This window comes from Centruroides vittatus, unplaced genomic scaffold, assembly GCF_030686945.1.
Source record: "Centruroides vittatus isolate TY-2023 unplaced genomic scaffold, ASM3068694v2 contig_543, whole genome shotgun sequence".
Lineage (NCBI taxonomy): Eukaryota > Metazoa > Arthropoda > Arachnida > Scorpiones > Buthidae > Centruroides > Centruroides vittatus.
The window spans coordinates 143,813-153,137 of NW_027122319.1; the positions used below are offsets into that span (position 1 = coordinate 143,813).

The 9,325-nt window shown below is 33.8% G+C and overlaps 1 long non-coding RNA gene across 1 annotated transcript; it reads right to left on the bottom strand.

Annotated features, from left to right (window-relative positions):
- Positions 1 to 3,732: 3,732 nt before the first annotated feature.
- LOC136978484 (uncharacterized) lies at positions 3,733 to 7,647 on the bottom strand. The gene is made up of 3 exons (XR_010881231.1): positions 7,630 to 7,647; positions 6,751 to 6,782; positions 3,733 to 3,773 (listed from the first exon to the last, which is right to left on the bottom strand). It is a non-coding gene; the product is annotated as an uncharacterized lncRNA (long non-coding RNA).
- Between the last annotated feature and the right edge of the window lie 1,678 nt (positions 7,648 to 9,325).

Consider the following 9,325-nt stretch of genomic DNA (forward strand, 5'->3'; position numbering starts at 1 on the left):
TTGTGGTCAACAGGATTGTTACGATGGTTTGAATCTTAATTTTCACGCTTTTCATAAATAGAATAATTTATTGCATTATTTCCTATATTACTCAAGTGTTACGAGGATAAAACTAGAGGATCTCTAATGATTAATTATAAAATGGATATCTGATTGCGAAATAATTACAGTTTTCTATATTAAATTATTAGTGGTTTGTATTCGATTAAATGTTCATTCATCTCCGTCATTATTTTCCGGTTCGACATTAATAAAACCAGATCCACGTGGTGCCATGGAAAGCAAAACATTGCCTGTTATTTTGGAGGTTATTTATTCTTAACCAACAGCTTACGTCTTTATAATTTCATAATTATACAAGAAATACTTTATACAAAATATTCGTCTTAATTATTTATATATATCAAATGGTTTTTTAATTTTATATCTCTTTAATGAACTGACATATTTATTAATAAACTAATAATTATTTCAATATTTTCACACTAGTCAATACATGTCATCTAAAATAAAGGCTGGAGTGGAATATTAAGTAAATATTAAAATTCAAATAATGTGTTTTTGATTTTTTTAAATTTATATTATAGGGTAATGGCATCGGTAGTTGAGAATTTAAAGCTGTTTTGGTCTTTGATATTTTTTATTATGATGTGTAGTAACGTGAAAAACAAAATTCATATATGCAAACAAAGTTTGTTCTATACTTGTCATTGAAAAAAACAACAGTTTTTATTAGATCTTTTTTACATTATAAAAAAAAAAAATTTAATTACGGACTGTTTACCCAGTAGTCGCCCGGCAGGTTTCGCGATTGTTTATGGTGGTCCGCGATTGGATTTTCTTTCGTCGAAAGCCCGAAATAACCAAAACGCCGTGTGTCAACACGCAAAAAAAAAAAAAAAAAAAACTTCCTCGTCTATTGTGCCAACCTGTAACCCGTGCCACTTCGGATTTAGACCGTGTCCCCGACTGCAACAGATGAAGTCTCCCCGTGCCCTACAGACTTGTCAACGCCACTGTCCCGAAGCCACCTTCGATCGACCATTGAAGAATCACATCGATGCCCAGAATGTCCGAACGGCTGATTGTCCTAAAGGAAACTATTTTGTACATAGTGTATGTTTATTTTATGTTAAAATAAACGGTTTTTATCAGATACTTGTCTTTCTCTTCCACCACCACGCACGTACGAATGGACCCTAGGCCATCACTGACGCTCAATTAACTGATTGCCCCTGGAAGTCGGTTTGTTACAGAAACACAGCTTCCCTATCATCGAATGTCACGGCACGCCACTGTTAAATACTAATAAAATTTTTATTATTACTATTATGTTTTATTATAATAAAATTTTTTTATAAGCATTAACTACCACAAGAGTATCGCGGCTATTTAGATACTAAATTAAAATTAGAATCTGACACATTTAACTTCTACGTAATTAGAGGTTACATTTTTTATGATGTATCATTTGTTAGCAAGAAAGGTCAATCGATTCTTTTAAAGAAATCACGATAACAATCTTGTATCTTCTAACTTTTATTCGGAATTAGATATTGTATTTTCAGATGTTTAAGTACAGTTAAAAAAATGAAAAAAGTTATGTATATTAGTGGTAACACCATTTTACGTAATCTATCAATTTTTGTTATGAAACAACTGTAGACAGTCACTATTGGATGTAATACGTCATTAAAAATTTGTACGAAAGTCGAAGTTCAAAACTGGACTATAAGGTTGCATGTTATAAATGGAGTTTTGCTCTCAGAAAACTAAAAAGTTTTAAAATGTCTTATTGTGGTAACAAAATTTCTGTAGTAGGATACAATGCATAAAACATTACCATGACTCAAAAATTTTTGTTTTTGTTTTACTAAGTTATGGCAACGCGACATTTGGACGATCTGCCTAGGGGGATGCCTTTCGGGAGGTCTTTTTAAGGATAATTGTCCCCTATTCAGGCAACAGACGTGGAGAAAACCCGGAAAACTCCACGTGGCCAACCCGTCCTGGCAAGGCGCGAACCCACGACCAAACTCCCAAATGTTCAGGGAACGGAACCGCTTGGCCACTGGTTGGCCCAAAAATTTCGGCTGAAAATGTACGAAAGTTCGAAAAGCTATTGTTTTTTTAATCTCCGCCTTGCGGACACTAAGAGGGCCTCTTTTAGCAAGCCCATTATGGGTTCGGTCAAGCCCACAATGGGGCGGCCGGGTTTTTTTTTTTTTTTTTTTTTAACTCTTTCCGCCCTGTGGGCACTAAGAGTGCCTCTATCAGAAGGCCCATTATGGGTTCGGCCAGACCCACAATGGGGCGACCGGGTGGTGAGGGACGGGGCCCGACATATCCGAACGGACCACCCCCCGAAAAATTCCTGGGGATTATTCGACCTTCGGATTCGATCCCGGGTCCCCCAGAGCGGTAGGCTGCCACCTTGACCGCTCGGCCATCCGGCCGGGGCGGCCGGGTGGTGAGGAACGGGGCCCGACACATCCGATCGGAGCTACCCCGAAAAATTCCTGGGATTTTTCGACCCGTCCGGATTCGATTCCGGGTCCCAGATCGGTATGCTGCCAGCTTGACTGTTGGGCAATTCGGCCCTGATGTCAAGAGGGTGTTGATGAATGCTGACACGGGAAAGGGAGGTCATCTGAGTGTTTGCGCATACAAAATAATTCACTTGTTTTGGAATATTCTGTTGTTAATTGACATTTATTTTATATATGATTGCGCAAATGGGGAGTGGGAGGCAATGGTGGTGACGAGTCGTAAACAGAAGGGGATTGGGAGTAAAAACGAAAATCTGGCCTTGCAATATGTGCACGCCACCTTAAGTCTCACGATTTAATAAGTTTTAGAAAATATCAATATTACAAGTAGTTCTTTAAAGCAATTTCCTCTAGAAAAATTGTTTATAAAGTAATTTTGCCATTGCGATCTTTTTAGAGATATAAGCTATAATGTAACACATTCGTGTAGAATCCATGTATATAATACCGAATGACTTCTGACAAGTATTCAAAAGGAAGGTAATTATAAGTGTTTTTATTTCATTCTTATTACATACGGAGTATTAATGAAGAAACGAAATCCGTTAACAGAAAGCTGTTAGAATAAGTCATTGCTGTATTTTTTTTTGTTTTTTAAGGATTACTGAATACTGTGTAATAATTTATTTAGATTTTCGTTTTATGCAACAAAAAATATAAAATCTTTAATTGATGCGTAAAACTTATTATTCCTACATAATTTCTTTCTGATTAGTTCATTTTTAATGAAATTCTCAGTTTTAAAAACAAGTCTTTAATTTTCGCATAAACATCAGAGTAGACGAATTAATTTATGGACATCACATATGCTAAAATTAAATTAAATTATAAAATGTATTACATTTTAAAAGTTTTTACGTTGATTATTTTGTTTATAAAAAATAAACAACAAATCGTAGAATATTTAAATTAGTGCTTTTTATTTATGAGAAATATTGCATTGCGTTTTTGATTCCTACTCTTAAATTTTAAAATTTTGAATATTACCATGACGACCATCTCGACTAGATCTAATATTGCAATTAATGAGAATCCAAGCCACATTCCCATGTAGCCACCAAGATAGCTGAAGACTTCTATTGTCTAAAATATTAAAAAAACAAAATTATTAATTACACAATTAAGAATTATAAGATCAAATAATTTACCTCAAATTTTGGTTTTTGTGTGTATGAAGTGACGCGTGGCTTCTCAAAATTTATTTCTAGTTTTAGGACGGAGTTTCTACATAAAATTTTTATAATGATGATTATTTATTAATTAGAATTTTTATTTATTTTTTTTTAATATCTAACTTAAACATATGTGACCATCTCACATATTTATTATTTATATTCGATTAAAAGAGAGATACAGGTATCCCCACTTAACATCTTCTCTCCAAAGCCGAATTCAAGAAATGGAATATGCGTCTCAAATATACCTGGTGCCGAAGAACCAGAAAGGCATTATAGTGCCATAGGATTTCATATAATAGAAAGTTTAAACAGCTGTCATGATATAAGTAGTCAATTTTCCTATTTATAGATGTATCGGAGACATTATTAAGCATGTGTTGCGATTTATTTATTTTTTTTATTGTAAATCTTTGTCTGCATTAAAAAATTCTCATTAATGCTGTGCATTATTTTCTGTCCCGTAACATAAACGTATTGTTTACGGTATGATGCATTGTATTGCATACAAATTGTACACGTTTCTGCGTACAAAGTAACTGTTTGTTAACAACTATGTTAATTGCAGCTGGATGGCCGAGCTGATAAAGACCTTCCGCTTTAGTGAATCCGGATGAATCCGACAAATTTTTCATTGGCGGTCTGTCCGGATATCATACCTTATCCCTCACCACCCGGCAGTCCCCGTTGTGAGCATGACCGAACCTATAATTGACTCCGAAGAAAGGCTCTCTTAGTGTCCACAGAATGGAAAAACCAAAAAAAAAAAAAAAAATTCTAAACAGTTAATGTAGATTATTTTTATAATGAGAAAGCGTGTGTTAAGCATTTTATATTTTGATATGATAATTTTTAACTTATATGTAGGAATTATATTGTATTTTAGTTACGTTTTAGAAAATTGGGAGTTTTGGTTTAACGTTGTAATTTTGGGTAACTCATTATAATTTTTTCCATTTAAAATAATGGAAATGTGCTTCCGGTTAAAGTTTTCCAGAAAAACGTCTGATTTTCAGCAACGGATTGCCGACGTTAAGTGGACAATGCCTGTATCTTTATAAAATTGTATATATACACATATATATGCAAATACAGTAGTGCCTCGTATTTCGAATTTAATTTATTTTAGGAAGTTGTTCGAAGTCCAAATAAATTTAGAAATTCCTATTAGAAATAGTGGAAAGTAAATTGCAGTAATTCATTCCAGACCCTGGATAATAGTCATTTTGATAAACTTAAAACAGCAAATACACGTAATTGGAGGCGGAGCGTTAGCAAAGCCTCTTCTATCATGCTTACAGAATTGTGTTCGTTCTCAAAATCTGTTCGATCGTTTTTGATTAAACTATACCATTTCCATTAATTCCGACGAGGAATCTAAAAATGTAATATATAAGAGTCCATTTTCGATATATAAAAGTGTGAAAGTGACAATTTCCGTGCTCTTTGATCTGGCTGAGCACAGAGCACGGAAATTGACGCCTACAGACATTGACGGTACGAAAAACGAACAAAACACGGGAACAAATCAATCGATGGCAAATGCTTTGTTCTTGGATCGCCTCTCCGTATCGGAAAGTGCAAGGATCGTGTTTCCCATGGCCAGCTGGTACAACGATCGCCTCTTCTGTGCCTAACAAGTGCAAGGATCGCTTCTTTCCGGCTCCGCTTCAATTCTATCGCGAAACGACAAAATCGCGCGATGTCCTGGTTCAAGGTAAAAATAATACAATTAAATGCCTTAATAATAAATTAAAATACGAAAGCCGTAAGTAAAATACGTAAATACTGTATAATAAAATGAAAATTGCTTTTATGGGTCAAATACTGTGGACTATGGCATCTTAACATCAATTTGTGATTTAATTATAACAGTTGTAAATTTAACATAACTTATTATAGGAAATGTAAGATTTTATCCGTTGTTTAGAGTCTTACTTTAAACTCTTTTCTCCATATTTTGAATAAAATCAAGTTGTAATGTCTTCGGATAAAAAGCAAATCAGGCATATTTTATGACTTTAAGGCTTAACACTTCCATCAACAATGGAAGTGTTACATAACAATGGAATTGTTAAGAGAAAGCGACGTACAGTACAAGACGCAGATGCAGTTTTTTTCGTTTTTGCGGGAAATCGAACATATTTTTAGACTCATCTAAAAATTCTCTAATTAGTCTGGAAACAGGGGATCCCAATTCTTGCATTCTGTGAAAACGGGTAAGGTTGACTATAATGTAATAATCTTAATCTTCACTATCGTTAATTTTGCCCGAGCAACGCCGGGCCCACCCGCTAGTATGTTATAACGCCGTAAAAACAATTGTAATGTGTATGGGAAAGATGCTTCTAAACTTGAAACATATCAAATGTGGTTTAAAATGTTTTGTTCGGAAAATTTTGAATTAATGGATTCAAAACGTATGGGATATTCAAATAGCTGTCCACGAAGAAAAACTGAAGGAATAAATTGTTAAAAATCGATAAATGACACACAATACAGTATATATAACCAAACACACCAAAAGCAAAGCAAAAAAGCACTGAAAAACATACGAGAGACGACTTGGACAAACAACAGATTACCTTTATCGTTTTAGCACATTTTTCACAGATGCTTCGAACTTCGAAACATCGTTCGAACTCCAGGCAAATTTTCGTCGAAGGCGTTCGAACTATGAAGAGTTCGAAGTACGAGGTACTACTGTATAATGTTTTGCATGGAGTGAATGATTACTTATAGATTAATACTTGTTCCATATTTAAAGAAATTTGCTGCGAGCATTTAATAATACTTAGTGACTGAATCTAATATCTACAGTTTTCAGAGATTTTATCGGTAAAATTTTATATGATTTTATTGAATCTTCTATTCTGAAAATAATTTTAACTGAGAGATTATATGAAATAAAACTACCGTACATTTTACATAAACTACCAAACATTTATGATAATTGCACATTGTTCCTAAATAATAAATTTACAAAATTAAACAAAATTATTATACGAAAATGCAGTTATTCTTACATAAATAGCAGGATTACAAAGTCCAACTCTTTCTGTAAATAAAACAAGATCGTATTAAATATATATTTAGGTTTTGATTAAAATAGGTAAATTGTTAACATTTCTTGTTTGTATTTAATAAATTTCATATTGATGGTTTGAAAGTCAATTATAAATTAATAAATGTATTCATATTTAATACAGTAAACACTGATTGGCGACGGCCGGATGGCCGAGCGGTAAAGTTGGCAGCCTACCGCGCTGGGGGACCCGGGATCGAATCCGAACGGGTCGAATAATCCCCAGGAATTTTTCGGAGGTGGTCCGTTCGGATATGTCGGTCCCCGTCCCTCACCACCCGGCCGCCCCATTGTGGGCCTGGCCGAACCCATAATGGGCCTACTAAAAGAGGCCCTCTTAGTGCCCACAGGGTGGAAAGAGTTTAAAAAAAAACACTGATTGGTTTGTTTCTAACTTTTAGTAATGAGTATTGTAACATAGTAGTGATTTGTAGGGACTAATAATTCCATTTCGAAAATTATGAATATTTCTATGCGCGAAAAATCTCTTTTTAAATGCGTTTATTTAACTTGCTTTATATCATGTCCTGAAATTTTATCCAATTCTAATTAAGATAGAAGGCTGAGACTGAGGATAAGCCTAAGTCTCACGACAATACATTTTAATAATGCTTTAGAGGACAAAATCGATAAACAGCAAATGTGTCATATATGTGTGAATGCACCACTCCTATCACCTCCTACCCCAATCTTAAAAAACACGACTAGAAGCAAGTTTTTAAAAAATATTTAAAAATAATATAGTAAAATTATTAATTTTTTACTTTAAATTTAATTGGTTTTTAGTATTATTGTCTACAGAACTTCTTTATTTACTTACCCCATCTGGATATGTTTGGTCAGGGCCTGAAATAATTTCGTGTGTGTAGCTTATTTGTCTGTAATGATTAAGACAATTAAAATTACGAAAAATATCAAAATGAATACAATTTTTTAAAATGTAAAAATGTATACCTGCAGGATTTTGGGCAATGTTGCGTGCAAGTAGATGTTTGAATATTTTTAATACAATATACCATTTTTTCTAGGCAAAGTAGATTCGGATATTATTATTCAAAAATAAAAATTATTTAAGAAAATTTGTAAACATACCTACTGTACATAACGAATAAAATTTTTTCAAGTAAAAACTGTTAACCACACAACCGCACGAATCGTTCATTACCTTTAAATTGCATTCCATAATGCATTCCTGTAAATAATGTTTATCATTTGGAAGAGTATTGAAGAAAAGAAAGTTGTGTAATAATCAAAATTATTTACCTTTCTCGAGGAAAATGTTTTATTAAAATATGACGATTTAAATTTATCATAATCTACGCAATAACTACCATACGGAGGAGATAACGAATCTTCTATTAACTATAAGAATAATAATAAATTGCAAAATGTTTCATAAAATAGGATATAAGCTGAAGAGAGATGATTACTAGAGCAAAAGAAATTCTTAAAAATCACTGATGATATTTCACGCTTTTCTATAGTTTCTTAATTTCTTTCTTAATTAAATTGATCAGATCGGTAGCCACTAGAACGAAAGTTTCTCAAAGAAACATAATGATGGTTTTGGAAGACACAAATGAATGATGATTTCGTCCACCATTCTGCAAAAGCGTTTTAAAATAAATTGATGACTGTGAAAGGCAAAAAGAGAATTGAATTGAAGGGAATTGGGAGTGAGTATGTACGACAGCGTTAACGGAGTATTACATAAAGTTGTGATGGTGGTTGTAAAGTATTAAAATAGCGGTAGTTAATTCATGGATGATCCCTAACCTAAGCTTATACTAGGTATACCCTTAAATGCTTAAATACGAATACAGGTAAAAATTTTGGTCTGAGTAATGGCTAAATAAGAGTGGTATGTCATGTATATAAGAAATGAAATTTAATTCAGTTTCCATTATGTTAAATTTAAAAATGTTTTTATGTTATAGTTAAATAACATTACAAGTTATGTTTAATTTTAAAACAGCGGTTCTCGATCTGTGGGTCGCGACCCTTTTGGGGTCGAACGACCCACAGATCGAGAACCGCTGTTTTAAAATTCAGAGGTCGCCTAAGACTATCGAAAAACAGACATTTCCGATGGTCTTAGGAACCGAAATACTGCGCCTCTATCCGTTTCCAGGTGGGTCCGTCCACATGCAGATACACCCACATACGAGTACCCGGAATGATAACATCATCGCGCCAATCCCATCACATACACCCCGTACAAATACAGGTGTATGTGACAGGGTTGGCGCCATAATGTACAGTACTTATGCGGACCAGTTACACATGTGTAGAAAGCAGCTACTGGGTAGAAAGTAGCTACTATGTTGAAATCAGCAGTATTGAAGATAAAACGACACTTCATGAATTATAATTACTGTGTAAATGTAAAATCATCAAATACTGCAGAAAAAAAAGAAAAAAAATATCTGTACCAAAGGATCTTAATCTGGATGATGATCGGTCTTTTTATATTAAGTTGTGGTTGTGAATATTGCCCCCTTATGATAGTAACAGGC